The following is a 22,283-nucleotide window of genomic DNA, read 5'->3' as shown; positions in this document are numbered from 1 at the left end:
GTCAGTTTGTCTGCTTTTAACTCTGAAGCATAACACTTACACTCCTTTAAACTGACTGAATTAAGAGAGGGGAAAAAAAGAAAAGAAAACCTGGAATAAGGACAAAGCAAACAGAAATTATGTACACAGAAGCCTCCTGATACTTCTTAATGTCCCATGCTAGAGGGAAAAATGCTAAAATCTTAAAACTTCCCTACTTCCAGTGTATGTCATAGGCAGAAACCCCTGGCTTTGCAGGGGGACACCAGGACCTGCACCATTTTGGCCAATTATACTCTGCGTTTCTGCTGTTCAGCATCCTGCCCATCCTGCTTGATACAGATGTGTCCTTGTGCAGACCAGCAAACTGATGCTCACAGGTTTTTGGAAAGCCCTGTGTCTCCCAGGTACATGGCTCAGGACCTCCAAGCTGCAGGCAGTTGCCCTGGTTTTGTCCTTATAATACATGTTAAGAGACACAAACTGACTAGAAAACCAGTACCAAGCAAGATGAAAAAAAGTCAATGAATTATTTGAAACAAACTACGCCCCAAACCCATGAGCCTCTACTTCAGTGCAGTGTGGAGAGCCGAATCCAGCCCTTCAGCCCAGCAACTGCTAAAGCATATTAGAAAACCTACAAAGGTCCATTGGTTTCCCACCAAGAGATGCTCGGCAGCTGAAGCCAGCAGGCTGTGGGAAGGACTCGGCTGCTGTTTTTCTCCTCCCGGCAGACCTGTGGGTCGCTGACCGCAGAGCGCTCGCCCCGGAGCCCCAAAGCTGGCAGGGGAGCTGGAGCAATGATGCGCTGCAGAAGGTTCCCGTGGGCTGCTCCCAGACCCCTGTGCCTCCCTTTCCCATCTGCAAAGGCAAGAGTTTTTTAGGCTTGCACAAAGTCTGCAAAGCCCTTCGGATGGGGTGTGGTGTTACCAGGTACTGGCGTGGCAGGGCCCTGCTTTGGGTCTCTGGACACGGAAATACGGCTCTGCCGCATGAAGTGATAAGCTGCGGGGAGAGAGCGAGCCAGGAGGAGGTGCATGGGAGGGAGAAAGCTGCAAAGGTTGGGGAGGGGGGACAAAAGCACGTGGCTTGCATGGTGACATGCAGAGGCACAGCTGTGGGCTGCAGAGGAGGCAAAGGGCAGCAGAGGCAGAGGGGGGGTAACCCATCTGACCTGGGCACTCTCAGGGACCCACGTTGTGGTTAACCTGCCCAAAGGCAGCCCGTAGCACACCACGTATAAAGGACCCTGCAAGCACTGGGACCGGCAAGCAGAGGGGTTCCAGCACAGGCAGGATGATGCTGCGAGAGCCGGGCTGGTTTGGTTACATCCCCATGGGCCACTGCTGGACCAGCACGGGGACATGAGCAGAGCAGGCTGGATTTCCCTGCGATGCCTGTGCTGGAGGGGGCTTTCAGGGCAGCAGCCCCCGTGCGCGCGCGTTCCTGTTCACAGTCTCAGGCAAGCGGGAGATGCTGGATGCTGGCTCCAGCCACACAAAGCAGGGCAAAGATTTTCCTCATTGCCCTGGGACACCTATTTTTAAACTTGTGCACATGTTTCCTTTCATTACCAGTCATACTTGTTTGCTTTGCAAGGAGGTTACAAATAAGGAGAAAGCCCCTCATTAATTAAGCGGCTGGATGGGCCCGTGCCTTTGGCTGCCGTGATTTATTGCCTCCTCCCTCTCAGCAGCCACACAGGCTTGAAGGCTGCGCAAGGGAGAGCTGCTCAGCTCTTGTTTGGAAACGAACTGGGCGAGAACCAACGCGGAGGAGATGGGACTGACCCGGTCGCTGGCTGCCTGCCTTTCACCTTCGGGCGGCGTTTCAGAGGGGAGGTCCCCAAAAACGGGGGCCCTGCCTGCACCGTGCCGAGCACAGGCTGAAACCTGCTCCACCAGCACTGTGTTTGCTGTTACCTCCTCTGGAGCGACAAAATTCGCTCCCGCTGGGCATTTCTGAGAGGTGTAAATACAGACAGGGTCAATGGACAGACAGAGGTTTCCTGCAAACCTCATCCACAGGCATTCCTCCACGCACAGAAACACCCCCGTTCCCTGCTAGCCCTGAGAGCAACCTGTGCCAGCCTCCGAGCCAGCCCCAGCACCCGTCTGCCAGCAGGCTTTGGGCTGCCTTCGGAGAGAAAGCCAGGGAGTAGCGCTGGGAACCGGGCTTCCCGGTGAGGGGAGGGAGAGGGAGGAAAAGGATAGAGAAGGCCTAAAGGAAAAAAGGTATAGGGAGTAACATAATGGAAAGGGGGAGGGAAAAAAGAAGAGAAAGCAGAAACAAAGTTTAAAACAAGCTTCAGCAGCCATCAGGGAAGCAGAACATAAAAGAACCCCTGGCCTCCAACAAGGTGTTCAACTGCCTCGGTTCTGGGTCTCCGCAGAAGAGCTTAGACAGGCAAACCAGAGGGCTCTTATTCGGAGCAGCTTGCTGGCTTTCCCTAGAGTTTAATAATAGCAACTGTATTTATAAGACTAAAATGTTTTTGTTAAAAGGCTAAGTACTGGTATGTCACGCTAGTCACTTTAATTTAAAATAAATTCTAAAAAGTTCTTACTGGAAAGGCTTGCAGCTAACTATAAATATATGCAATATGCAGATGGATTTTTTTTAAAGCAGATTTATTCTTCTTCAGAGGCACTAAATTGCACAACAGTGCAGCATTTCTATGGCACAAATTTCCAGAGGCCCTGGGAGTCAGGATTTCTAACTGTTCTTGCTGCATGGGTTTTTTTATCCCTCCTGCATGGATTGGCAGCTCTGGCTGGTTTGACGTGGGTCTTTTGATATATGAAGAGATTTTAAAAGAGAGCAGAGAGGGAGAGAGAAAGGGGAAAATGCAGAAAGAAAGAGGCCTGGGCAGGGTGACAGCCCTCACCCTCCCTGTTACTCGGAGTGTTTGGAGGAAAAACCTGGGCAGCCAGCTATGAGACTGCAAGCAGCTACCCAGGCTCCAGTGCTGGGGCTTCCTGGATGGGCGGCAGTGGCCCCAAAGGCGCGCTGCATCCACTGCTTCTCCCTACAAAGGGAAACCAGAGGAAGTTTCCTCCAGCAACACCCATCCCGTGCCCTCCGCTGGCTGCTCTCACAGGGAGAGCCGGTGCAGTGGGGACAGCGAGATGGCAGGGGATGATGGTGGATGGTGAGGGACGGTGCTGGATGGCGCTGGATGGCGCTGCCTGCCCCTCTCACGGAACACCTCCTGTGCAAGCCTCGGGACCCCAGAGGGTCTTCACCTCCCTTTCAAAGCCCAGCTCCTGCAACCGGGCCCAGCTGCGGCCACCCCACCAGCCCCGCGGCCAGCAGCACCAGCAGCGCCAGCAGCGCCAGACGGGGACAGCAGGCAGGCAGGTTCGAGCCTGCAAAGGGAACAGCAGCCTCCCCTCCTCGCACCTGCAGAGTCTCAGACCGTCATGGTGGCCTTGGCACGTGCTTTCCCTGCCCCGTGCATGTCACTGGGCGCGTGAGCCATGCACTCGTGCTGCCCCGGCAGCATCCTATGCCATGCGCAGCCTGCGGCAGGGCAGGGGGGCTCTGCCCTTGGCTGGGGCTTCGGCCCCACTGAGCCCCCCGGCGTGGGCTGCAGCCCCCTCCCACCGCGGTGGCGGGGGGCACAGCACAGCCTCCAGCCTTTGCCGGAGCAGAGTTATTCTTGCAGCTGCTAGAAAGGGTAATTACGGTGAATTCCTTAGAAGGGACTGAAGTCAGCCTGCTACCAGATAGCAGGAAATATTTATAACAATCACTTCCAACTGCAGCCCTTCATCTAAAATCTAAACAGAAAGCTGCAATCCCCAGGCTTGTAAGTTGATACCGTGGCTATATACGGTCAAAGAACTACACGGAGGAGAAAAAGATGCTAAGTCCCTAGCAATCCTCATACACACGGCACTAACAAAAACCATTAACCTCTGTAAAATTAACAAGCCCGCACTGACACTTAGCTTTGCAGTACGATTGTCACGCTGCTGCATGACAAGCCCTGCCCTCCCAGGGCTGTCCCAGCACGCCGTGCCCACAGCCACGTGTGCAGCAGGGTGCTGCGGCCGCCCAGAACCACGGCATGCTGTTAACCACTGCGAAGGCGCTGTGTGACCCGCTGCTCTCTACAAGTAAAGCACTGCCAAGAAAAGGCAGGGCGTTTCACAAGATGCTCACTGGCGAACAGGGCAACGGTGTTTTCTGGCATTCAGGCTTGCAGAAACGTCAGCATACCCAGCTCCTGCACAAAAATGGACTTAGAAAATCACAAGGCATTGAAACGCTTCACTTCAGATGTTAGCAGCGAATACAACTCACCCTGTGTGAAAAAGTTCCTCGGATAGCAAAAGTCCACATTTCCCACTGCAATTTCAGATTGTGAGAACCCCCCACAAGGCCTCCTGCAGCAGCAGGGCACAAGCTGCCGAGCTTCACGCCTTGCCGTGCTTTGTGTGCCATGTGTGCCCCCTGGCCGGGGGCAGCACCGCCAGGGTGCCCGTGCCCCACCACGGGGCACAAGATCCTTCTTTGCCGCCTGGGGATCAGCAGACGGGAGCCTGGCCGGGCCGGCGGTGCTTCCCTGTCGCCCTCCTCTCTGCTAATCTAACAGCACAGGTGTCAGCCCCCTCCTCCCCTCCCCTCGGGCTTGCAGACTGTTGCCAGCCTCCCAGCTTTCAGGTTCAGTGTAACGCTGGAAGGGTCACCGTTTCAGGCTTTGCTGTGTGGCTGGGAGGGCAGGGAGCTGCCTCTGAGACACAGGGAAGGGACATATGTTCAGAGACACGCCGGCTTGAAAACCAGCATTGCAGGTTCTCCTTCTGAGGGGCGGGGGGGGAGGGGCAGGGGAAAGAACAGGTTCATGGCCCCTGAAGAATCAACAGCTTTGGCCCCATGACATTAAGTGCTTTCTCCTCCAAGACACTGCTGTGCACATGCACTCCACCATGGAGATGGTCTCAGGCTCAGCAAAGAGCTGGCATTCCTGCTCTCAGTCTGCTGCATGCAGGCTTCTAACAGCTCACCCGTAACATCAATCGCAAACCAGCCGAGTGAGCTGGCCAGCACACGTAAGCCTTGAGCTGGAGCTCACAGCGCTTGGTCCTCATCAGGAGATCAGCCTCTGCACTGGACATCTCATAAAGCGGTCTGACAGGCAGATGAACCCATGTGCCTCTGGGGTAGCCTGTTTCTTTTCCATTGCAGTTGAATGCTTTCCTGCCCACCCCCAACTCATTACTTAAACAGCAGTGAACGCCTGAATTAAAGAAAATAGGGATTATAAAAGAAAAGTCATGTTTCCTTTTGTGAGCTCAAACATATCGTCTCAACCTGCTTATTGTTACTAGGCAAAACCAGCAGCAAATTCTGCATATATCCATGCCATATGTGGTGACAAAACCACAAGGACCGTTTCTATTTAAATACAAACCCTCTTTTGTTTCTCTTTCTGCAATTTGTGCTGTATCTCAGCAGAGCATGGTCATGAAACCACCACCCAAGCAAACTTTGGTGTCAGTCGGTGCCAAAGCAGCGATGCTGGCTAGCTACACTACAGGGTGAGTTCATGGGGTGGCAACAGCCGTCAGGCACAACAAACCTCCCTGGACTGATGGCAAGGAAGAAGACGCAGGCTCGAGAACTGCGGTTTGAAACACAAACCCTGATAGCTTTTGCCGGTAGTTACTGTGTGGGGTGTCTCACAGTGCATATTTGGATTATCTGACCCGTGCCAGAGCATCCCTGGCAGGAGCTCAGCCCACAGGCAGCACCAGGCTGTATGCACCTGAACTGCCGCACATCCCAGGGATACTGGGATTCAGATCCCAGTAAAACACAGCTCATTTATTAACTTTTGACACCTGAGGACTAAGTCCACTGGACATCAGGTCTCTCTGCAGGGACCCTGCAAGGCCAAGCTGGGAGCAACATTACACCTGTGTAGGTACCCACAGCACATTTTGGGGCAGGATGACCCAGCTCCATGGTTTAAGACAGGGTACAAGCCTTCTTCCCCTGAGCCCATGACACTCAGAAGGTGAGAGAGGAAACTGGAGAGGACAGAGGAGAGGCTGGGGTGGGAACAGGGACGATACGAGGAAAGACAAAAGGTCTCTGTGGGAAGAAGAGGTTTCCCAGCCCCAGAGGAGGTCGCGGGGTGGCGAGCAGAGACCTTGACGCCTGCCTTGCTGCCAGCCTCCCCATGTGCTCCAGAGCTACTCTGCTGTCAGTCTTCCCTCCGCACGCCTCAGAAGCGTGGTTACCTGCGGGCACCGCTCCGCAGTGCTGCCTGCCTGCGTGCTGCAAGCAAACGTGTGGTGCTCGCAAACACCGCATGGGAAACGTGGAAGGACAGACCTGAAAAGCAAGGCGCATCTGCCAGATGTGCCCAGCCACGTGGCTGGAAAGGAAAAAACCCAAACCGGAGCAGTGTTATTTACCTGCAGACTTGCAACCCCAGCTAGTGGCACTTCCCGGCTGGCAGGCGAGAGCCGTGTGTGCTCTGCGAGTACGTGGCACCCTTGGTAGGCATCTGCATGTTACAGATACTTGTCGGATCTTCTCTCAACAATTTCAACAGATATAACCCAGGGCATATATTTACTGGGGAAAACGCTCCAGGTTTGTCTGCAGTCTTTTACACTCCTCTCGGCTTAAAAAATGTGCTGCCATTGTCTGTGGCCAATAGGTTTGAGTTTTGAAAAGAGCTCCTCCACGAAAAAGCAGCTGTGGAGCCTAACAGGAGCCGTGGCCAGACGATTAACTCTCCTGCTTCACGGCATTTCCAGCCAGCGCCGTGGCTGGGCTGGCTTCCCCCTGCCAGCCTGCAGCCACCCTTGCAACTCTGTGGCAGAAAGGGGAATTATTCTGCAGTCACCCGGCAGAAGCTGCTCCCGGGGCCTTAGTGCCCACATCCACAGGGCAAAGACAAGCCTGCATCACCTTCCCTGCCCACACCTTCTCCTTCCTCCACTTGGCGGAGTCAGGGCAAATCAAGCTCCCATTGACGAGGTATACACGCCTGAAAAACACACCTGATGGGAGCATTTCAAAAGGCCATCAGCTTCCAGAAGGCAAGAACTATTCTCCATCACATCAGTTATCTGCAGAGATGCAAGAAACGGGTTGAAAATGAGAAATTAGATAATTAAAGCCCATTTTAACTCATTAAGGTTTCCGCTATGGCTCCAGGTATGTGTAGTCCCAGCAAGTGCTGAGTTTTGTTTATGCCTGCATTGCAACCGCCTTTGGAGAGTGCTGCTGCAGGGCACAGAGCGACAGAAGAAGAAATTGAAGGTAATTTTGTCCTGCAGCTCAAGAGTTGTGAGCCATTTCCACGGTCACAGCACGCAGGCAAGCCCCCCCCCCCCCCCCCCAACTGAACCTCAGCCACCGTGGTGCAGCTGTACAGCAGCACCGCAGCCCAGCACCTTGCTGGCACTGCAAATCCCTGCAGGTCCCTCAGCCTTAGTGTTGCAATGGGTATTTCTGCCATCGAGGACTGAAGTAGGTGAGGGTGACATTTTATTTTCTCCCCAGTGTTTTGTCTAAAAAACAAGTCACTCCCCCCCAATCTATACAGTTTATCCTCCTCCAGCTTTTTAAATGAAGAACAGGTAATGCTTCTGTGGAATTTCCAAGTTTACCCATTTTCAGTGAGAGAGGAAAATGCAGTGAGGTACTTCTGGGGAAAACCCCTCAGACAAACATTTCTCCAGTTCCAGCTGTCATAGGACTGACAACCAACAAGCCTGTACAATCCCTGCCACACAGGGAAGTAAGCCAGATGACCTTCATGGGGCATCTCTAGCAGCTCTGACATACGTAGCTAGGTTATATTTGTAGTTTAGACCAGCTGTGAGATGAAGCCTTTCTCTATAGCCTATTACTTACATCCAAAACCTGATGGCCTCCACCTCGACCAAAATATGCCAGCAACCAGCAAAGAGATCCCACAGAGCAATGAAGAAAGCCTTGCTTGAATGTCAAGGTCACCTGAGCTGCTTAGGCACACCAATAGACAGAGAAGATCCTCAGGAGATACGAACTGGGTCCTCCTGGGAGGGTTTTACTTTCCTGGGTTTTGCCATTCCTGGTGAAACTTGAAGAGAAATCCTTACGCTGGTTCCTGCCACGTGTAAGCACCGGGGCTGCACAACCTGTTCCTTAACAGGACTGGTGGAGGGAGCGAGGGGGGAGCACTGGAGCGATGCTCCTGCTGGTGTGTCTCCAGCTCTGCTCACCCTGCAGCATGCCCTCACCCTCTGGAGGGTGTCCCTGCAGGGAGGGCTTCCCCCCACGGGGCAGCAAATGTTTTGAGGGTTTAAGCTCATCCAGCCAGTCCCAGGTGGGTTACAAGCTGGGCACAAACTAGTCTGTCTCAGCCTCTCCCGTTCATACCGTGGCTTCACACCACCCTGTCGCGCCAGTGACGTGCTGCTCTCCCTGTGTTACCAGCCGTTTGTGCGGTGGCGCTGCTGCCAAACCAGGGCCCCGGCTTGTGATAACCAGTGCAAAAAGAACATCATTCCCCTTCATTTCTATCGACCCAAATGCAAGCCTAAAGCTACCTGTGTTCAAACGTGTTAGCAGAGCTCACCAGTTCATCTCTAATTAGCACATGCACCTAGGCTCAAAAAGCAATGAATTGGTGGAGCTCACGGCAGAGAGCCGAGGGTGCTGTGCCCCAGGCAGGACGGGGGGGCAGGCGCTACGCCCCACTCCCCACGGTTCTAGTGGAGACCGGCACCATGCTGAGCTGCAGCTCCACAGTGTCACCCAGCTTTGTGACTCCCACCTGCTCCTCTGCAGGATTTCCCGTCACATAACTAGGGTGCTAGAAGCAAACCCCTGCTTGCAAAAGGCTGTTGCACAAGTTGCCTGACTTGATATATACCTTTTCAACATACTGGCTTTCACAGAGAAATTGAGATACTGAAGTGCTGTTGCTTCACCTTCTGCCACAGTTGCTGTGAGCAAGGGTTTTCAGAACACTTGGCCTGAAATCCATCCCCTGCTTAAGTTTCCAGAGTTAGGGAAGGAAATTCTGGTGCAAAATGCAACTTGCATTTTCTGCAAAGTAATAACTAAATAAAAACCCCACAGCCCCAACCTTCAATTAATTTCTTCAGACTTCCAAACTAATCCATTCAGCTGCAACTTTCCTGAAAGGTAAACCTTTCTTCCCTAATTAAATAATGTTCACATAGATCAGTACATTTCCCCTCCTGTTCAGCAAAGGAATTTTAAACCTCTGCTCTAGCTGGAACGGAAGGGATTAACACAATATTAAATACAGAGCTCTTCATGTTACCTCTCTCCTTTCCCTCTCTCTCATGCATGTACGCATCCACACAGAGCATGACCACCTTGGCACCAAAATGCTGACCAACAGCATGAAAATTCTGATCAATTTAGTTCTCTCTTTCCCATGCACAATGATTTTTCTTGGCAAGGCCAGAAGAATTCTCTGTTCCTCCTTGCTTTTACTTTTGCTGCTTAGTGCCAAGCCAGGGCTCTCCCAGCAAGCACGCCGCAGCTGAAACTTGTGCAGTATCAGCTCAATGCATTTACGGCACGGATGTCAAACTCATTCCGTGGCAAGAGCCAAACAGCTTTTTCCAACTAGCTGCTGCAAACTTGAGCAGCCCAACCTTGCCCTAAGCTTTGATGGGACTAGGGGCCTCTGAACATGACCCTGCGCAGGTTGTGGCCCTGGAAGTGCTCACCAGCAGCTGAGAGGAAGCACTCTTACAATCCACTGTGATTTTGGCCCCTCTTTCCTTTTTCCTTCCATCCCTCCTTTTCCAGTGTTCATCACGCATTCACCTCTCTCTCACCTTACCCCACCTCTCCCCCGCACACGCGCTTCCCCGGTCAGTTCTTCAGCTGCTCTGCTGAGGCACAGGCCCGTGCAGCCCTTGGGTACACAGACACCCTGTGGTATGCGTGTCCCTTCTGGGGGTGGCTACAGCTGCTGCATAAACCCATGTACTCGCACCGGGGGGGGGGGGGGGGGGGAAGGGCAGTGGTGTGAATTAGCTTTGCAGCTGAGCTGTGTGAGAGCTGAGGGCGACAAACGCTGTGCCCATGAAGCAGCGCAGTGCCACCCTCCCTTGGATGTATAGGATTAAGTGCTAGGATTAAGGATAGGGTTTTAAGCCTTGAAAGCCTGACTGTACTTTCCAGAAGGTCTCTGTTTCTACCATGCCCGTGGCTACATGCTCTGGCTCTCCCTTCTCACTGATGCTGGACTCTGCTCTCCTCCTCTGCACTTCGCACTGGAGACCCCAGCATGCTACCAGCGTGCCTACAGCCTGGCCATGAGCTGACAGTGGCTGGGGATGGAGACCAGCGCCTCCCGCACCCCACCTGCACAGCCCGGCTGCCCTGATCCCATTGCGAGTCAGCCCCACGGAGGCAACAGACGTCTCCTCTCACAGGTTTCCTCCCAGGGCTGCCAAGGTTCTCGCCCTGCATCACCGCCAGCAGCTAACAGCTTCCTAGCATCTCCACTAAACCACGCTACTTTAGCAGTGTAATGAGCTCCCCAGGTTGAGTCTTTTAGTGACTTCCCACAAATCACTGAAAGGACAAACCGCTGTTTTGGTTCATTAGCAAGTGCTTTGTAGAAATCTGTCTGTGTATCTGCAAGAGGCCAACATGCTCATTCCTACTAGGTCTAAGAAGATTTGGATTGAGAAGCAACTTAAGCCTCCCACTTTCCCTTCCAGCTCTGCAGGACTGACAACAAAGAGCAATTCAAACCCTCCCCTGGCACACCAAGGGACAGACAGGGTACTCCAAATGCTAGTCTCAGCATTTTTCTTAAAATCCCAACTCTTGGAGCTCTGGGATTCAACAAGAAATTTAATTTTCACCTAAAACACAGTGAGTGAAGAACTCCCTGAGGCTTTAGCTCTTGGCACAGCAGAGGGAAACATTACCAGAAAGGCTCGGGCAAATAAAATGAACCTCAAGGCATTGGCATCACTTTTAGGTCTTGTAATGTTTAAAGCAGCCGAGCCACCAGGGAAGCTGTCTGGGACATCGCAGATGCGACTTGTGGGTTCTGCGCATAGACCAAGAAGAAAGTGGGGGCAAAGACCAGGCAAAAGACCAGGAGACAAGGATGCAGGAAAAGAAGCTCTAGCCTTTTGCCTGTGCTTTTCAAAGTTACTGCCTTCAGGTGGTAGAAGCCCCCTGGCACCTAATATATTTACAAATTAAAACAGGCACCGCCTTCTTTGGCATCCAAGGCTGAACTAAAGCCTTCCTTAAGGGTTTGAAGTTGCTGAGGAAGAGGAATTTTGGAAAACTTCAGGCTGGTTCTGCAGTATCACTCTGCCAGATGATATGAATCCATCCAAGATTTCCCTCATCGTGGTTTTCCTACATTAACACCCAGAAGCAGCTATGGGATAGAAGCTCCTGCTGCAGTCCACAAAGCTTGCTGGCTCAGCTGGCACAGAGTGCAGCAGCGAGTATTTGAGCACGAGGCAGGCACTTTGCAGGGAAAGCAAACTGCCCTCCTGGCTTGGGCAGGGCAGGCTGGAGGGTCAGAAGTCAGGGGCTATAAATGTGCTGTGGCAAAGGAGCAGGGAGGGGAGGTAGCCGCTTCAGTGGCTAGAGCAAACTCGTGGGAAAATAACCCAGGGCAGCTTTGCAGAATCGCAGAGCAAAGGGCAATGTCAGCACGGTGCTCCCTGGGGGGAGCAGGAGGCCCCTGGCCGGCGGGCACAGGGGCAGCAGCTTTTCTCCTGTGCCCTGCCAGAGAAGGGCACAAAGACCGTTTCTCCTTCTCAGGCCGAGTATTTACAACCCTCTCCAATCTCCCCTCCGTTTTCAGGACAGCCTCTCCTTGTGTGGGTGTCTGCAATGGCCTGTGCCCAGCTGCATGGAAGAGCAGAGCGACATCCCTTTCAGTGCCAGAGCTTTGGGCTCCCATCACCTGCCCTGGGAGAAAGCGGACACTGCACAGGAGTGAGGAGCTGGTGGTCCAAGGGAATGTTCCTAGCTCTTCTCTTCAGATGTGTTTCTGAGGTGAAGTTTAATAAGCACAGCCCCTCGCCCACCGCTGCCTTCAAATCTGTTCGTTAGCACCTTTGTGAGGGCTTCACAAGGCTGCTAGTTCTCAGGGGGCTGAGAAGCAGTGTTTTAATTGTATATAATTAAATACTGCTCCCTTATCTAGATTTCAAAGTTTACTGTTGAGGCTTCAGTACCAATGCTCTCTTCCCCTCTAATTAGCTTCCTTAATCTGTGCAGCCTTGCTTCTTCCCCCAGGGGGACAGGGCTCTCCTGCAGGGAAGCTTGGATTGCATCTAATTATTAGCAAAGGAGACAGACGGCGGTGAGCACTGTCCATGTCCCAGATATTCACTGTAAGCAAAGAGTCCAGACTGGGTGGCCACAGGGAAGCTCTGAAGGTTGCATGGGATGCACCCATTTGGTCTTTCTGCTCCATCTGTAGGTTGCTTTGCACACTGTGGCAGAAGATCATGCAGGACAGAGGCCACCTGACTGGAACGCAACTCACGTGACGAACGCTTCTGCCTGGCTAATAAGAGTAAATAACAGGAGAGGAAGAGTTCCCAAGACCTCATCTGATGTCTCCAGCAAATTTTTGAATGGTGTCTCTAAACTCTCCTCTGCCGTGGACAGAGGTCACCCACTCCTCCAACCTACTCCTGAGAGAACCCATCTGTACTAGGAGGAAATTGTCCCTCCTGTCTAACTAGAACGGCCCCTGCTGCTTTCTCAAGATCCTGCAGACACAGAAAATCTTATCACCCTTTATATAGCTCAAGGCTTAGACCTTCCCTATGCCTGCATCTTCCGAAAGCAAGCAGCCCCAGTTCCCACAGCCCCTCGCCCCAGGTGACGTTTCTCAGACCACCAGTCACTTTCTGCGCTTTTCGTTGGACTCTTCGCACCGCTGGGGCTGAGTGCTCAGAGCTGGACACAGCTGGGCAGGGACCGTACGGATGGCTACACTCCTCGTGAATATCTTCAGGATGACGCTTGCCTCACTCGTTGCAAGAGCATGATGTTGTGAGTTCAGACTGCCTGCCGGCTCACAGTGGCACCCCCCCTTCAGTCGTTCCCCTCCCACCCGAATTTGTGCTTCCGACCATTCTTGCACAAGCACTTTACGGCGTCTTGCTTCTGCTGAGGCTATTTCCAGACCCATCTCTGCAGATCCCCATCCTACCTTTGATAATGCTTCCAGCCCATGCCACTCCTTCTGTCTGCAAGTTTAAACGCCACACTCCTCTTTCCCGCACCTAGCGAGCTCCAGGGCAGGCCAAGCACCTGCTGAACACCTTCTCACCCCCACCCAGCACCACGTTTCTCTCTGCAGACAGGTTTGACCCCACCACCCCAGTGGCCCACTTAGCTGGTGCTTCCCTACGACAGTACCCATCAAGGCCATATGGAAAGCCCTTCTGAAGCTGCTTCTCCCTCACCCAAAAGTTTGGCATAAAAGGAAATTAGGTTGCCTTGACAGGATTTGTTCTTGACAAATAAATGCTGGCTCTTATTCATCTCTCTGTTATCTTTGAGGTGCTTACAAACAACATGTTGGTTATTCTAGGCTCTTTTAGGTACAGAAGCAGACCTAACCTGGCTGGGCAGCTTTTGCTGCCTTCACCTATTGCCCAGTGAACTGCTAGCAGGGGGACTGCCAGCAGCAATAAGAGCCCCTCAGGCATCCCCCTAACAACACAGGGTTAGATTTCGGTATGCTCTCTGGGTCGGAGGACAGGCAGATTATAGCATCCCCGTCCCACAGCTGCAGGTCTCAGGAACACAGGCATCCACAGAGGGACCTGCTTCTTGGTGGAATGTGCTGTTCAGCTCCCTTCCCCACCTCCCTTCCCACTGCTAAGGCACAGACATGGCATCTCCTTCCCCTCTGATTCTCATCCAGTTCATGCTTGGCCTGACTCTGACCCAATGCTCCCATGCTGCTCTCTTACAATCCTACTAAAATGACCCATTTTCAGGTTTTTGTATGATTCTGAGTTCCAGGTCACTGGAGAGCTCATGAGTCAGGTAAACCTCCTGTAATGCTTTGCACCCTTTCCCCTGTGGCAGGATCATTTGTGCTTGGGCATTAGTATGACATTTTTAAATATTATTTTTACCCTGTGTCAGAGCAGTACCTTATCCTACCACGTCCCATCACATATCCAGTTGCTAAGGAGGCACATAAATTGCAATAACCAAACCTAAAGTGTGAATGCAAATCTATTGAACTAAGCAAACACAAAGCCCTGTGGAGGCTCCAGTGCCAGGCAAACCCTGTTCCCCACCTGCCTGAGCCAAAGCAACAGGTTTCATCTCAGATCCAGCCTCCTGTTCCCCATGAAACCAGCGTGTCTCTCCCCTGCTCATGGCAGCTCTATTTATTCCAGGCTCCCTGCAGAACAGACATTTTTTCTGCCTCGTATACTGTGACAGGGCTGCGTGTTGATGTGAGAGCTGTGCAGGACCAGGACATGAGCTGTGCAGGATCGGGAGAGCAGAGCCCCGGCTGCAGCACGGCGCTGCCAGCAGGGAGAGGAGGGCTGTGCCCGGGGATGCAGCTCCGCGGAGCGCCGTGTCCACAGCCTCCAGACAGGCGTGTTTCTTGCCCGTATCTAAAGGCAGGTCAGGATAAATCACCTGTCACAGCACTGTCGGGAGGCAGCTCAGGCTGCGTAGGTACGGTCTCGGGTCAGAGGATGGCAGAGGCGAGGGCAGGTGAGTGGCGCAGAGCCAGGGAGAAGGGCAGGCAGGGGAGACACCTGCACAGGCTCCGCAGCTCCGCCACCAGCACTGCAACGCCCAGAGGCTGCCTGGGCACCCGGAGGGGCTGGTAACGGATCCATTATTTCGTCTCCATAATTGTTTGCAAAGGCCCAAGGTACAGCTGTTTTGTTCTCCTGGAAGCAAGCGACAGAGTTCGGAAAAGAACTCAAGAGAAAATCAATCCTTTTTTGTTTCATTCTGGACCCAGCCAGAAGCCTCATGTCCTTCTTGCTTCCCGGCCAGTGAGACAACAGCTTTGTCACCTGGTGACAGTGCGTCTGGCCCCTGTGATGAGCACTCCAAAGAGCAAAGCAGCTTCCTGGCAACAATGCCATAAAATTTAAACCACCTCTAGAAAAAACCCAAAGGTAGCATCTCTGCACTGGATGCCACTCAGCCCGTCCCTATCCCTGCCCTCAGCCATCTGAGAGCATCTGCACTTGGAGGACCTTGCCCTAGAAAGGGATTTGCTCTGACTGGGGCAAGCGTATGCCATCGGCTCTATCTCTCTCCTGCCAGCATCCAGTTCACCGGGATCCAGTCTGTGCCCCTGTTCATTGTTCTTGCTTCGTTTCTCGTTGCCAGACAGATTTTGTTACTATGATTGTGTAGGAAGGAGAAGAGACACTATGGAAATGGAACCATATAGGGACTGGACAGAGGAGGCACATGCTGGTCACTCTCTTACTTGCACAGCAGTAGGAATATTTTCTCTCTTATGCTAAGATATTTTTAAAACAGGGAATGCTGTTATTATTTGTTGTCACCCAGGAGCCAGCATTGCCATTCTTGGAAACCAGAGCAACGCCTCCAATGTCAGTGTCAGAAACATTATTAGTAGAGGTTTTGACTTCTCCCGAGATGTCCTCAGGCTAAATGGCACTTATGACTTGGAGAGGCCTGACCTTAACTCCAACCACACCCGAGACTGCAAAGCAGAGAACGTACCCGCTAGTACCAGTGCAGCTGGACCATGCACCCAGCCATCACAGACTCTGCAGCTGTCAAAGACTAACTTTTAATTGAAGCCCCTCATCTGAGAGCACTGTAGAAATACAGGTGGTACAGCCAGACCAGGCCGTGAAGGTTAAGCTAACAGTTATCCTGTGGTGCTGGATAACAGGGCAAGGGACAGCACAGGTGTCTTTCCCCTTGCACGGCAGCAACACGCATGTCCTTGCCAGTGAAGATGCAAACTTGTCCCTGGTGTAAGCAAAGGCTATAGGGACACATACAAGGCAGACCCAGACGTGGAAGACTGCTCCTTGCCTCTGTACGCCTGCCTGCCCGGGGCAGAGCAATACCACATGCCCCCCCCGCAGCGAGCCAGATGATAGCACCGCAGCCGCCTGCAGCACCTGCTGCTGGACTCAGCCTCCCCCTCTGGGGAGGGTCTGTTTCTGACTCAGCCAGTTGTCTGCCAGGTCCAGCTTCTCCTCTCTGTTTGGCTTTAGTTGAGAGCAGATGTTTCCCTGCCCATCTGCACAGATGCTTGGATGCCAGCTGTGGTCAGCTGTCTGCTTTTTGTTCTGTCGCTCTTGTTTTAAGCCCACAAATGCAGCCTTGCTGCTGGAAGAAAACTACTGAGTGCCATCCACCGAGGATAAACCTGGGGGCAAAGTGTCGGAGGAAAGAGGGCTGTTCCCCAGGTGGATGCACAGCCTGAACTCAGCCCTTGTATCAGGGTCTTGTGTACCAACTGTTCACCTCTCCCTGCTCAAGGATTTGCCACAGTGAAGGATCCCGAGTGTGCTAGAGGGAAAGGGACAGATCCCTGCTCTGTTGACAAGATATACATATCACAGCTGGTGCTAGCACTGCTGCCAGCAGTGCTCAGGCAGACGCCAGGGAAAGAAGAGAGTCCGCAAAGGGGGACGGTGCTGCTACTATCCCTGGGTCTTGTCTACCCAGCAAGAAGCTGCAGAGCAGCACCTCACTCCAAGAGAACTCTTTCCCATGCCAACAAGCTTCACCAGGGTTGCTGCTTTAATTCCTTAAAACAAGCTTGGATCCTGCGTTTTATAAATTACTACAATGCATTTAATAGGTAGCCTTTTCATAAAGGAGCACAGTGGATGTGTACACAGGCCCTGATGAAGCTAATAACTGCCTCTCAATGGCTTTCAGAGAGTTATTACATATTTAAGATCCAAGCTCCCTTAATCAACCACAGAGATGCAGCTGGCAGCAGTAAATTGCCAACAACAGCTCATTACAAATAAGGAAACATTGGTTTTTCAAGGACAAAAACTGTGTCATTCTTCAGCGAGAGCGAACCAAACCACTCTTGTCCTCACCATTCTCTTCCCCCCCCCGCCATTCCCCCCAGTGATTGTTGCTGGCACAACTTGCTTCATCCAATAACACAGCCTCGCTGCCTAATCCCCTCCACAGGGGACATCATCAAATCAAGTTCCTAGATTTCATGACTTATTTGGGCAAGCGGCGCAGCCTGCATCCCGTGCTTGCCTTCCCCAAGCCAGCTACGGGCAGGACTTGTCCCACGACCCCGTGATGGCACGCCATGGCAGCACACACACTGGCCATGCTCTGGGCAGGAGAGGACCAGGTCAGGTCACGAGACACTTCAGAATCACAGCTGGGAGCACACGCTTTGCAGGCTTGAGACCTGACATGGCACTTGGGAATGGCTTTTTCAGTGCATGCCATGTCGGTGTTACTCGCTGCCCAGCCCACGGGCACAGGGCAGCAGCCAGCACCTGCGGGCACAGGGGTGCAAGAGGAAGAGGACGGTCTGTGAATGCCACTTGGCTTGATTTCCTTGCTTCCAGCAGAAATGTGGGGGTTGTCCAGCGCAAGAGACAAGAGCACAGCAGTTCAAGAGAGATGCGCGTGGCTGGGAGATGTTAAGGCTAACATTTTAGGAGTGTTGAGGAAAGGCTAAACACTGTGTGAACAGAGAGGAGAAACAGAAAAGGCAGCTCAGCCTGTTAGACCTGCACCTTCCTCCCTGAAGAGGGGAGGACCAGCTTTTGGCCTTCAGGACCCAAAGCAATGGCACCTTTCAGCCTCAGGGAACTTCTTCCCAAAACGCCCCTGGAGAGGGAAGCAGGCCCCCATGCCATGCCCCCACCTGGTGCGACACACGTGCTCGGCTCCCTGCGGTGGGCCACGGCCAGGGCCACTTCCCACACGATGGACCCAGGGCACCGGGTGTCCTGCCAAGGACCCAACACGCAGACCCTGACAGCCGTGTCTGAACTGCCTGCAAGTCCAACTGGGCCAGGCGGGACTGCCAGTGGAGAGGGGAAAACATGCTCCCAACCCCAAGCTGGGCACTAGAAGCAGGCCGAGTCAGAGTGTGATCACCGTTTGGTCCGTTGGGATGTCCCACAGGGTGCCCGAGGCAGGGCTCGTGAGGAGAGGACGCACGCTGAGCCATGCCAACAGAGTGGGACAGACAAAGAAGGAGGTAACAAACAGACAAAGAGGGAGCCAAAGCGTTCGACGACGAAGCTCATTTGCTTGGCCTTCAGCCTGGTCTGCAGCCATCTCTCCGCCACATCAGAAGGTTGCTTTCTGACTGCATCCTGCTGCGAGGCTGACCAAGCTGCAGGGTTCATTTTTTTCCCCTGAAGCTGCAGGCCACGTATGCGAAACTGAGCTAGAGAGGTCCCAGGGCTGAGTCAGGATTTTATTTTTGCCATTTTGTTTGAGAAATACCTCACCCAACTTCTTCTGGAAAAGAAAAGGGGAACTTAAAAAAGTAGTACTACTTGGTTTCCCCCTGCCACAGCCTGTATTTGTTGCCGCTGACATTTTTGAAGGGCCCTTGGGAGGGAGGCTACGTGGTCTCTGAGGAACTTTCTCTAAAAAAATAAGGAGATTTATCTGATGTTTGTGTCACTGTTAGCATTTGGCTTCTAGATTTATGCTTCCAGAGAAACGTCAAGTGAAAGTCACATTCAATGGCCCAAGAGTGTCACTTCCTAAACTTGCCGCAGACACCTTTTACGAAAACAGCTGAACTACGTATTATGAACAGCAAGATCCATTGACATAAAACTCTCCAGGCATTTACAGGTGTAACTGCATAGGTAAAATATCAGTTTAATTGGTCATCTGTAAAACGGTGTGTACCGTCTTCCTTGCTGACTTGTTAATGCAGTAAAAACTTTTCTCTTGGGGGATGTGGGTGCAGATATTTGGAATGCAGATTGTATTACATCTCTCGTTGCAATGCCATCTGTAGAAAACCCAATAGTTTTGTACAGGAAAGAATACACATGTATTTTCACATAGCTTTGCAGTCACATCTGGAAGAGGTGCTCCTGCTGTTTTGAGACAGCAAGGACAAGACACCTCTCAGATGGGGGAAGGATTGCTTCCTCCTCTGAGATAGGAGGCTGGACTTCTTTTGAACTATTTGGCATTTGGACAGGAGATAAAAATACTCTGGCTAGATGAACCAGTGACCTCTTCTATGATCACCATAGCTGTGGTAGATGGGCGGGCAGGAAGAGCCTGCAACTACACATCTTCTCCATCAAGAAAACTTTCATTGTCTTGCATCTCCATTAACAAGGCTGGAGTCACCTTGTTGAGGGTGGCCCCAGAGGGAAGGCTCTCTCTTACACTTCACATCATAGCACCCTGTCCCACACTGATGTCTCAGAGCCCCAGGTACCCGAGCAGCATCATTGAGACTGACCTGGCTGAGACCCAAGTCAGGCACCTTTAGCCTCCCCAGCTAGCCTGGAACAATCTGCTGTGCAAACTCTTTGCAAAGCACATTAAAACGATGTTTCTTTCACTTGCCAACATGTACCCATTAAAGACATAAGCTGGGCTTCATGAGCAAGGAGCAGAAAAGCATTGCTCCAAGAGGCCACCAGGCAGTGCTGGGATTAAATGTTCCACTGGAGGACCAACAGCTTCTCCATTATAAATTTTTTTTGGTAGCACTGGAAAGAGATCTTTGTTGAAATGCACATGAATGGTGTGGCTTCAGCAGTTACACAGCTATTTTCTGTGCTCTGGGAAAGGGGACATCAACAGATTGCAAAATGGGAAAGTCTCTCTAGGCACCGCAAACAAACACGTTACGTAACTGGGCCTTTTGGGAACTGAAGGAAGGTCTCCACAAGATCAGGGCCTTCCCAGAGCTTTCCAATTTTACTGGGGCTTACCAGCAAGCCAGCCCTCCAGCAACAGAGGCCTGTACACAGTTTTCTTTCATCCTCATGTCCCCCTGCACTGCCCTACCTTTGTGGCTAGTGCCCCAGAAAAGCACATCTCACTCAATTTTATCAAGCGAATCAACACAGCCTGGAACAGCAGAGCTGAAATGCCACCAAAGACCTTCAGAAAGGGCAGCAAAGCCATCTCTTGGCCACCAGAGCACGGGAAAACCTAAAGTTTTAGAACTTTACTGAGCCAAATGTGCTGGGGAATCGCACCATTCTACATAACTGTGATTTAGCTGAAGTACAGCGCTAGCAAGCAATGACTAGCAAACAGGCTTTACCTCTATAATCCACAAATTGTGCTGGCACATCTTCTTTATTCTCATTAGTGCAAATTCTTCCCACGGAGGATGGCTGCCAGCAGCACCTCAGCTGCAGGAGCACACCATCTCTGTGCTGCAGGGGCTGTTCTAAGCTCGTGCCCGGGCAAACGCAGCCCTGCAGGTCAGACTGCACCAGCCAACACCCCGCCATGCACCACAGCAGCGAAATTTTACATTAATACCTACTGCCTTTCAGGCATGTGAACAGATTGCAATTTCTACAAGCAGTTTCATCCTTCTCCAAGAAAAATGAGGCATGTAGATCATGTCCTCTCCCACCTGAGCAGAGCAAGCCCTTTGGTCAACATAGGCAGAGGCGAGGGCAGGTGAGTGGCGCAGAGCCGGGGAGAAGGGCAGGCAGGGGAGACACCTGCACAGGCTCCGCAGCTCCGCCACCAGCACTGCAACGCCCAGAGGCTGCCTGGGCACCCGGAGGGGCTGGTAACGGATCCATTATTTCGTCTCCATAATTGTTTGCAAAGGCCCAAGGTACAGCTGTTTTGTTCTCCTGGAAGCAAGCGACAGAGTTCGGAAAAGAACTCAAGAGAAAATCAATCCTTTTTTGTTTCGTTCTGGACCCAGCCAGAAGCTTCATGTCCTTCTTGCTTCCCGGCCAGTGAGACAACAGCTTTGTCACCTGGTGACGGTGCATCTGGCCCCTGTGATGAGGCTCTCCTCAGAGTGTACTGCACCTGTGGTTCAGTTAAAGCCACATGGTATCATCCCAAAATAGCGCAGTGCGTGGCTACCGCACACCAGCCGTGCAACCGAAGCAAGGGACCAGAGGCATCACTCCAGCGCTTCAAAGAGCAGCTTCCTGGCAACAATGCCATAAAATTTAAACCATCTCTAGAAAAAACCCAAAGGTAGCATCTCTGCACTGGATGCCACTCAGCCCGTCCCCATCCCTGCCCTCAGCCATCTGAGAGCATCTGCACTTGGAGGACCTTGCCCCTGCTGTCACCACCCCTTCCCGGCCCGCTCCCCAGGCCCTCAGCCATGCCAGGCTATGATGCGGTGCTTCCCAGTACCACCCCTCCCCGCTTCCAGGGAGACGGAATAGAGTTATGTCCTGGCATCTACACAGCGAAACCACACTGGGGTTTCTAAGAAAGCTGTTTTCCCCCATTTCTTGATGGCTGTGCACATGTCTACAGCAAGTAAGAGAAAGAAGGAGGAGGTCTGCTGCTGTGGCAGGGCACGTTGGCACCTGTGGGATGCGGTCAGCCCATTTCCAGCACACCCCCTGTACTGGGCTGTTGGGAAAAGTCAGCAAAAGTCAGGGGATGCCTCCTGCCCTCAGAGAAGGGCTGCACGAGGGTCCCGGCTGACGTGCCCAAGCGCCTCCTAGCACAGCTGCAGAGCCCACAGTCATGCGTTTGGCCTGCCACGGAAACATGTCCCATCCCAGGGGAATGGAGACTGACTGCCAAAGCTGTCCTGCCAGCAGCCCAGTTTTGCTACTGCTGAGTGACCTGGTTAAAGAGCCTTCGGGGGATATCCTTATAGCCTAGTTCATTGCACCTCTGCAGACAACTCCCCGCCTCTCCGAAAATGAAAAAAAAAAAAAAAAAAAAGTCAAATAACTGCATTCCTCTCTACTACAGTTATCATCCAGAAGCCAGGAACAACGCACATCATGCGGTTTTGACTCTCGTATCAGCAACATGTATGTCCTGGCCTCCAAACTGCTGGAGCCGTGAAGTCCTTGATCAGTTTTTCCTAAGAAGTCAAAACCCTGGCTGGTCTAATGCCCTGTCTGAGAACTACAAATCACTTCTTTCTTTCCCCCCACTTCAAGAAGTTTTAAGGTTTCCCCATTTGCTTCGTTCTCCCCGTGCACGTGGAGCGGCCAGCACTAACAGACAGAACGCAATGCCCGCTCTCAGCACTCGAACCTCTGCCTCCGCTCCTGGAGGCCGATGGTAGGACACGCGACGCCCGAGCCAGCCTGTAGCAACCCCTTGGTACAGCAGGGCCCTCTAACAGG

At 52.5% G+C, this 22,283-nt stretch overlaps 1 protein-coding gene across 4 annotated transcripts in view; it reads right to left on the bottom strand.

Moving 5' to 3' along the window:
* The window catches only part of SLC8A1 (solute carrier family 8 member A1), a 116,384-nt gene that overhangs the window by 80,536 nt on the left and 13,565 nt on the right, over positions 1–22,283 (bottom strand). The window lies entirely within an intron of this gene.

This window comes from Falco cherrug, chromosome 6 (genome assembly GCF_023634085.1).
Source record: "Falco cherrug isolate bFalChe1 chromosome 6, bFalChe1.pri, whole genome shotgun sequence".
Classification (NCBI taxonomy): Eukaryota; Metazoa; Chordata; class Aves; order Falconiformes; family Falconidae; genus Falco; species Falco cherrug.
Note: the sequence above shows the minus strand (reverse complement) of the source record. Positions and strands in the feature narration are given on the sequence as shown.